This window comes from Hipposideros armiger, unplaced genomic scaffold (genome assembly GCF_001890085.2).
Source record: "Hipposideros armiger isolate ML-2016 unplaced genomic scaffold, ASM189008v1 scaffold_1080, whole genome shotgun sequence".
Classification (NCBI taxonomy): domain Eukaryota; kingdom Metazoa; phylum Chordata; class Mammalia; order Chiroptera; family Hipposideridae; genus Hipposideros; species Hipposideros armiger.
The window spans coordinates 489,451-498,825 of record NW_017732430.1 but is presented as its reverse complement, the minus strand read 5'-3'; the positions used below and the strand labels follow the sequence as shown (position 1 = coordinate 498,825).

Below are 9,375 nucleotides of genomic sequence, written 5' to 3'. Positions count from 1 at the left end.
ACATCTGTAAAGAATGCAGAAATTGTCTAATTTCTAACCACACTCATCTTACAAAGGAGGAGAATCTAAGACACTATTTTTACCTAAAATCACCCAGCTGGCAAAATAGGATTAAGGTCTTTTGATTTCTTGTAATATGTCATAGTATTGCTCTGTTATTTACTGTTATCTATTTCATTTTGATTTTAGTTTCCCTAAGCCCCCAGAAATAGACTTTTATAAATTATTTGCATGAAAGTCCTGTCTTTGTTGTTGCAGAGGAAAGGCACAGAATGATGACATAGTGGGTGATATGGAAACATTTAAAGTTTCAGATTTATGTACAAAAAACTAATATTAATTTCCATGTTTTATCTTTTTTACTATGAGAACACTCCTCTCACCTTCTAAGCCACCTGAAATCTACATCCACAATATAATTTATATATATGTATATACCGGGGGTGCCAAAAAATGTATAGAATTAGACACTTCGGTCAACATTACTCAAGCAGCAGTTCACCATAATAAGAAGTGTCTGGACACTAGTGGTAACCTCTTTGAACACCTCTTGTAATTGCATAAGTCAAACATGACTTGTTTTCATCTTTTGTTATTGCTGCATATTGAGAATTGCAGAGGGTACCAAAAAAATGTATACACATTTTAAGAAAGAAAAAAACTATTAAAATTGTAATACTCATTATATGCTGAAAACAAAAGATTAATACAATTCATGTGTATACATTGATATATACATGTGTGTGAGTGTGTGTATACACACATACACAAACATATACATGAATATGTATATACTATATATATGCATGTATATATGATATGGATATATATATGTATATACTATATATATGCATGAATATATGAGATATATATATATATATATATTTAAAGAAACAGAAGCCTAACAAACTAGTATGTCATATTATCTTCATCATTCCATTGTCATACTGTAGCCACTACAGATTATATATCTGTATGTGCGGGAGAGAAATAGGCAGGTGCTCCATACACATTGTGTAGATTCTTGTAGGAATTGAACTTTATTCTAAGTACAGTGAGAAGCTACTGGAAATTATGAGATAAAGAATGAAGTGATCTGATTACCGTTTCTTAAAAGATAAGTTTCACTGCCCAGGAGGGACCAAATTGAGAAATTGTTGTGGTGGGAGTTGGAGGGTGTGGTGAAAAAAAGCAGAAGCAGAAGAGAGGAAGTAGAGGAAGTAGAAGAGAAGAGGCTGTTATAGCTGCCACAGGGCAGGTCCCTCCAGTGTGAACTATGGCAGCTGGAAAGGGATGGGGAGAAGTAATCGAGTTAGGATATGTGTTGGAGATAAATTAGATGGGAATTCCGGTGCTCCTCACCTGGACTCAGACTACAGAAGGGTAAGAGATAGTCAATAAACACTATAATTCTTTCATGTGGCTGAACACATTTAATTTAGCTTTTCTACTAATCTAATAGAAAGTCAGGAAGGAATGTTAATCAATGTATAATAAATAGAAAATGAATAGTATCACATACTTTAATGTTCTTGGATATTCAGTATCATTTCACAAGGCACAATGTTTAAAAAAATCTTTCAATTAAATGTTGGCACTAAATACTAGTTAGCTAAGGTAGTTAATTTATTATTATATTATTATTAATATTAGTATTGTTTTAAGGCCATTGAATTGGACTTTCCTTCTGTTCCTAGTCCAGGAAGGGTTTACTTTTGTTGATCTTTTTGGCCTGGTGTAAAATCTATCTTTTGAGATTGGCATTCCCCAGTGACTAAGTGGTGAATTATGCTGTCTGGAAAGTTATTGTGAGTTCCACTGTGGTTTTGGTTCAGTAGGTTTTTATGTATTTTTACAAATTTTGTACATACACCCAGAGGCTTTTTGGCACTCGCTACATTATGACATTCAAGAAAATAAATATGAGCCATTTAATGGCCTCCAATTCTAGGTTTAGCATTTTAAATATATTGAAATATGTATATGAGGAATTTTCTGAAACTTGGAACAGATACTAATTTGGCAACGATTTTTACTAATATTACAAAAAAGGCCTTTCTTTGCAGCCCATTTGCTTATACGTCCTTTAGGCTACGAGAGGAATATTTTGAGTCTGAGCTCTGGAACTTATAGGAAGTGTAGTTAATATTCTGGATATTTGTTTTGCATTTCTACTGGATGGATACGACCAATACTAATTGATTCAACCTATTCCTGGGAAAACTCTCATGCTTAGCGTCAACATGAATTAAAGTCAGCAGTGTAGTGTAATACAAAAGGGTTTATTTGGAAATGAAGCAAATTCAGTTTTTAAATAAAGTATAGCTATTTCAAGAACAAAAAAGATGTATTTGATAATCTTTTTCCCTCTCACTTGTCAAATTTAAATGATCCACTTGCAAACTAAAGCCAATGGCATATTCTAGTGAAAATTCAATTTATAGTGAAATAAAACCCTATAATTCTCATATACATAATTAGCCCTCCAAATTGACTGTTAATCACACAAGTAATGAATATCAACCCAAGGAATCTTATAATTATTAAAGGTTAAAAAGTGTATTAAATATTCAAGGTTATGTCATATTACACCTTAGAAATTGCTTCTGACCTTGAAAATGTGAACCTTGTTCAGGAACTTATGATATGCACTGACACCCTGGTAATGGCAGTATTTTAATAAAAAGGTATTATTTTGCACCAAATCACAATGAGACTATATTATGGCAGAAGCATACGAAAGTTTCAGAGGCAGCAGTAATAGTTTGAGGCATGAAATTCTTAGTTCTATTGTTATTTTCTGCCTCTTGGTCCCCTCACTTTGGCCACTGTTTTCTCATCTGCCAAGAGATTTCAGCAATTCTAGTCTGCTCCCACCTTGAAATGCTGTCAGGGATCTCATATTTTGCTTGGTAATCCCTGGGGATCTTTGGATGAAAAGAACCATAAAAATCCAAAATGTTTTTCTAGGTGGGGGTTTCCAAAATTGGTCCCTTTGAGGGAGCCACCCACTTGGATATTGAATACCCTCCCTGTGTAATGTGGAAAAAGCGGTTGGTGAAAATTTGCTCTTTTAGCATCACCAAAAAAACAGACGGCTTTATTGTTTAGAAAGTGAAACACACCCATTGGGGATCACTTCATCATTTTTTTAAGTGAATGAAAACATCACAAGTTGAACTGATGAAATGCAGGATAAGTGCAAACAGACTACACCCTTCCTTTTTCGGTCACAAGGAGCTGTGGTCTGCCAATTCTCCCCATCGCACCCTCCCTGTCTAGTAAAGGGCCCTAGTTGGCTCACAAACCATGTCCATATCTGAGCTACAGCTAATTATGCCACTGTTGAGTCACCGACAGAGAATCCTTCACAGACTGCTTGCTTTCCTCTTTGTGGTGTAGGGCGGTGATTTGAAAGAGAAATCTTTTCCCTGTCATTTTTTTCTCTTTTCATCTGCGTCATTCCCCCCCCCCCGTTTTCTTACTCACTTTCTTTTCTTCCAATTTTAATTATCGTCCCTCTCTTAACCCATCCTTTTCTAATCTCAAGGGCAATTTGAAAGGGATGCTTGTTCACCGGATGAAACTCTCCAAGGGCTCATCTGGAAAGAATAACCGTCTTTTTTGTCCCTCCAGCTGCCAAAAGTCATCATGAGTCATGGTTTTGACTCAATGGACAGAAACACTTAATATAAATAGTTGGCCTTTCCCACAGTTGCCATTTAGTTGCCATTCCATCTTGTTGATTTCAACTGACTGATAAGACCCAGCATTTGACACGAGTAGCTTACCTGGTCATCTGTCCTTTGTATTTTTCCTGTGTCTGTGACACCTGGCTAAAGCAATCAGGTCAAGTGGGTGATAAGCCAAATAAATGATTGTCAGTGAGCTCTAGAATATCTTCTTTGAAACATTCTTGCAAGGTGACTCCCCAAAACAGAACCAGGTTCCATATGCTAAATAAGAAATTAGCTAACCTATCTTCTAAACAATATGATTTCTAAATAATGTTATTATTTAAGATCGTTGCTTAATAGTGTCACTGTTACAACTCAGTGTTTCTTACTTTGGAACCGGCTAGAGAAACTTTTTCCAAATAGACAAAATATTTGGTTTCGGTAAGAGCCCAAAGGAACAATTGCTGATATTCACTCTTTACCTTGTCCAAATAAAAGCTGATAAAGGGTGACTCTCAGACAAATACACAGTAAGCATGGCAATTGTTTCTTTAACTCACTAATGAGGTTTATCAGGCAGAATTCAAACAGGTAAACAGAATAAGGTATATGGATATACCCCTTCCTCTCCCTCACATATGTATTTGTTTATCTCAAGGAATTGGTGTACAAATGGATACTGGTGAAGCAAACCTGAAATCCCATAGGTCAGAAAGCCTAGAAGGGAAGACTGCAAGCAGACTGGTACCCACAGGTGTGGGCCAGAGTTTCCTGTGCACAGGAACTATGCTTAGGAGCACCTGGAGCCCAAGGGGGCCTAAGGTGTGTCCTCAGGAAAGGCTTAAACACTTCGGAAGGCCTTCTTACAGAATAAATCAGGCCCATCCAAAGTACTCTCCCTAACTGAAAGTGAGCCGATTAGGCACTGTACCTCTGCAAAATCCCTTCCCAGCAGCACTGAGATTAGTTTGTGTTTGACTTGATCACTGGGAGAACACAAGTTCGTGCTACAAAATGGCTGCTGCTTCCTGTCCCTCCTCCAGGTCTCATGAAGAATCTCTCTTGTAGCCCACCTCATCTCGGAAGATGCTAGAAAGGCAATCCTGCAGACTGTAGTTCCTCCCAGCCAAGTTAACACACCACAAAGCCATATATGAATATTTAGATACTCTGTGCTATGGTTTGTATCCTCCCCAAATTAATACATGGACTCTTAACTCCCAAAGGTGATGGTATTAGGAAGTGGGAACTTCGGGGGATGATGAGGTCATGAAGGTGGAGCCCTCATGAATGGGATTAGTGTCTCAAAAGAGTCTCCAGAGATATTCCTAGCCCCTTCTGCCAAGTGTGGACACAGTGAGATACAAAACTGGTTATTGTTTAATAAGGCAACGAAACTATAACCTTTGCGGCTATCATTCTTATCAGACATAAATAATTTACATCTCTACCACATACAAATCCACGAGTTAAGATGGAACTTCATAAACTCTGAGACTGAATTAATAAGAAGCAGCAAGTCAAACAAGGGAACATTGGCCAAGATAAATGAAATGATCTTTGCATGGGACTATTAGATAATGTTCCATTATGACTGTGAAAGGACATGGATACGTCCTTTTGCTTTATTTCCAAGTTTGGATACATTTTCTTAATTTATTAAATATTTTACCTTATTTCATTATCAAAATGATCACCTTTCTTGGAGAGTTTAGATTTTTCTGAAATATTATATCCCATCTGCTTAATCAGAAATTAGTGTTGATTTTGCCCTTGAATGGTGAGAGCTTCTGGTCTTCTCTGATCTAGCTACATATAATGTCTAGCGCTTCATGGGCTGTAGCTGCCAATCAGGAGTTGCTCTGGGTATATGGGAGATGACTCTCATGCCCTTAGGTACACAAGTCCCTTGAATCTCTAGGACCCAAGCAATTAGAAAGGAGGAAAGAAAAAAAGAGAAAGATCATTCTTCTATTTAAGATCCTGAATAAGTAGGATGGAAATATTGGGAAGAAAGAATAAAAAGAGGAAAGGAGAGAATCATTATTTTTACTTTTGCAACTTTATTTCCATGAGGAAATAAGATACAAACCCAAAATTAAAAATAACTGCCAATTGATACAGGCTGAGTAAGAACAAAGAAAACAGTGTATCTTGAAATTTCTATGCTATTAAAGCTATATATTATTGTTTTGAATGCAGCTGATATATATTTTTTCTATCCTAAACTGCAGACCACATAGGTTATGTTTATAAACCAATTATTCAGTAAATGTTTCTAGATACATTTGAAATGTACCTTGAAGTGACAAATTTGGGGAAAAAATGAAAAAATCATCTGTACAGATATTTTTCTTTACTTGAATTAAAGCAAAACAAATGCTTAGTAATAGACTCACTATAGTCTTTATTGTGATCTTTAAAGGCAATTGTTTAAAAGAGTTTTCACCTCTTATGACAATTAAGACACCATTGACATGTTGTAAATAATAGGGAATTCATGTCTTAAACTAAAACCACTGGTGCAATGAACAAATTCATATTGCTATGTGTCCAAACTACTGTTTCACTTCCTATGTTTTAGCAAGTTATTGCAAAAAGTATATAACAAATGGCTAACACATTTCTTTCTTCACTCTGACTCCTTCTCCGATCATCATCTAATCAGCTGGAAAAATCATTATTTTAAAATCCAGAGATTTTTGGTTTACTTTCTGGCTTCCATGCCTCCATGATGTGCATTGCCAACTGGACCAGCACCATCTGCCTAAGCATGGTCGTCAAGGCCCTTCACGATCCAGGCCTTATCATCTCTCCAATTTTATTTTTGGCCGTGCAGTCAGCTCTTACGTGCACTCTACCTCTACTGAAAGTTAAAGACTCACTATTTCCCAAATCCTCACATGAGTCTTACTCTCTCCTAGTTTCCTGTATAATTACCCCTGCAAGAAACGCTCTTTACCCACTGTCATTCTGGAAAACTATTCATCCTTTAAAACTCAACTTCGGTTCTCTTCCTCTGAGTAACTTTCCACTATCCCTGCCTATTCCACCCCTGAGCTCCCCTGGCTCTCTCTGGGGATAACTCTGTTATAGCCCTTAGCTTCTATCAGCGATCGGAAAGGCTTGTGTGCAGGTTATTGACTCCCAAGTGCACGTGCTTTGCTTTCTTCTCTGTGTGCCCAGGCTCTAGCTCAGGGTTTCATTAGGTAATAGTTTGCCTATTCAAAAGAAGCCTTTGTTGAATAGTAAATAAAATCGGTTCCTCGAATCTGACACTGGCTTTGGAAAATTCATGCAGATAAGTAGACAAGTCATTCACCTGAGGTGGTAGACATGCTATTATCTTTATTTACTAGTGGGTCTCGAGTTTGAGCCTGCTCCTCAATCTCCTTGTGAAAACACACACTGCTTGGTCTCCTCCCCGAGTTTCAGGTTCAGCAGGTCCCCCGCTGGAGCCACCAAGTCTCCATTTCTAACTAGTGTCCAGTTGTTTCTCCTGCTGCACAAAGACCACAATGTAAGAACTACTTCTCCACATCAACACTCAGACCAAGGTGCTGAAAGGGAATATGTATATTTAATAAACACTGATCCAACGCATAATGTTTGAGTTGTAAAGAAAACCTTAGTGGAGCATATAACTTGTTCTATTCGTGTCTAAATCAAGAGAAATGGAAAGATATGGGCATGTTTTATTTCATTTTATTCAAGAAAGTGCATTAATATTCTGAGTTTTTCAGCATAATTATACATTCTCCTGCCCCTGTTATTTTCCAATGCATTTAATAAGATACATTTAAAAAAATCTTGCAATGCTAGTTTTCCTTTAAAAGAGTGGAACTTAAACATTTTTGGGGGGGTGGGGCGGGTGGTGGTGGAGATTATCTTTCTTTTTCTTTCTGTCTTAAAATGCTTCCATGATGTTCATTTCCTACTATACCTACCCAAGCATGATAATCAATCAAGACCCTAAATGATCTGGCTTTATTATCTCTGCAGTTTCGTTTTTGGCCGTGCAGTCAGTTTCTATGTAAAGTATACCTCCACCAAAAATAATTGACTAAATCCTCACATGAGCCCAGCTGAATTTAGTATACATAAAGGACTTTTATATATTTCCATGCTGAATTTAGTATATATAAAGGACTGTTAAAACTCAACAACAAAAAGACAAACAATGGGCAAAGGATTTGAATAGACATTTCTCCAAAGATCATGAATAAATGTTCAACAACATTAGTCACTAGGAAATGTAAATCAAAGCTATGATGAGATATCACCTCACATGTACAATGATGGCTATAATAAAAGAAAAAAAAGTAACCAGGTGTTGCTGACGATGTGGAGAAATGGGAACCCTTGTACATTGCTGGTGGGTCTGTAAACTGATGGCAAGGTAAAATGGGAAAGTCATTTGGCTATTCCTCAAAAAGCTAAATACAGAATTACCACATGACCCAGCCGTTCCACTCCTAGGTGTGTACCCCCCCGAAAAAAGTGAAAACAAGGATCCAAACAAATATTTATATGTCAGTGTTTATTACATCATTATTTGCAATAGCCAAAAGGTGGAAACACCTCTAGATTCCATTAAGAGGTGATTCAATAAACAAAATGTAATACGTATATACATACAATGGAATATTACTCAGCCTTAAAAAGGAAGGAAATTCTGATGCGTGCTACAACATGGAGGAAACTTGAAAACATTGTGTGAAGTATGTCAGACATAAAATGATAAGTATTGTATGATTCTACTTCTATGAAATGTCTAGAATAAGCAAAATCATAGAGGCAGAAAGTAGATTAATGGTCACTAGGGGTTTCCTGGTGGGCAGGAAGGATGGGTAAAGGCATGGCTGCCAGTGCAGCCCGGGGAAATGTCCATGGGGAAGCTGTGGAGGGTCCTGCATAGCCATGGTGACAAGGAGGAGAGCTTGACTGCAAAGATCCTTGATGGCTTGTCCCTTAATTTCAATGCCCGATTGAAGTGGTCTGGTACATGCTTTGTATGCAGCAATTTCTGTTCTATCCTTACAACTGGATTGCTGTGACTTCCTGGTGGCATAAACCTTTTTGCAGTGTTTTATACCCTGGGAAATATTGCTGCATTAATTCAGTAGGAGCTTTTTAATGGGCCTATGAAACAACTGAAGAAAATGTTTGAAATAAGATGGCTTGCAGCAATTATTATTCTGTTTTTGTTTCATATTTACCCTGTGTGCTGCTCTTTGGTGACATAAGAAGGAAGTGGCCTTATTGTTCTGCATATTATATTTCTTATGAATGGCCTGGCATAGTCTGCCAGGTATCCCATATGCAAGAGATACAGTAATTAAATGCAATTCTTCTCTCCTTAGTTGAAAATCAAAACTCTTTGAAAAGAGCATTTGAAAATCATGCTGTGGTTTTGGTGAAGTGTGCTTGTCCGAGAATCATAGTCACCTCCCAAACAACCCCAATGACAATTAAAACCATTTGTGTTCTGGTATAAACTACATGCTACATTAAACTGTTAAATGCTTGTAACTTAAATTCGCTGTGTGTCATTAACATACCCTTCCAAAGATAAGTAGATTTTAATCATTGACAATTGTGAAATATTTTTAGACATTTTTTTTTAGTCTTTCAAAATAGCTTTGAGATGTGAACATTTAAGGATAAACCTGTGCTTCAAGACGTATTTAGCTTTTTT

General features: G+C 36.9%; 1 long non-coding RNA gene and 1 pseudogene across 1 annotated transcript in view; both read left to right on the top strand.

Moving 5' to 3' along the window:
* Positions 1 to 1,275: 1,275 nt before the first annotated feature.
* LOC109376259 (uncharacterized) overlaps positions 1,276 to 9,375 on the top strand; it is a 168,934-nt gene continuing 160,834 nt past the window's right edge. Inside the window, exon 1 of the long non-coding RNA XR_002122712.1 lies at positions 1,276 to 1,383. This is a non-coding gene — a long non-coding RNA (uncharacterized LOC109376259). The remainder of the gene's footprint in view (positions 1,384 to 9,375) is intronic.
* Positions 8,549 to 9,044, top strand: LOC109376258 (vesicle transport protein SFT2A pseudogene; annotated as a pseudogene).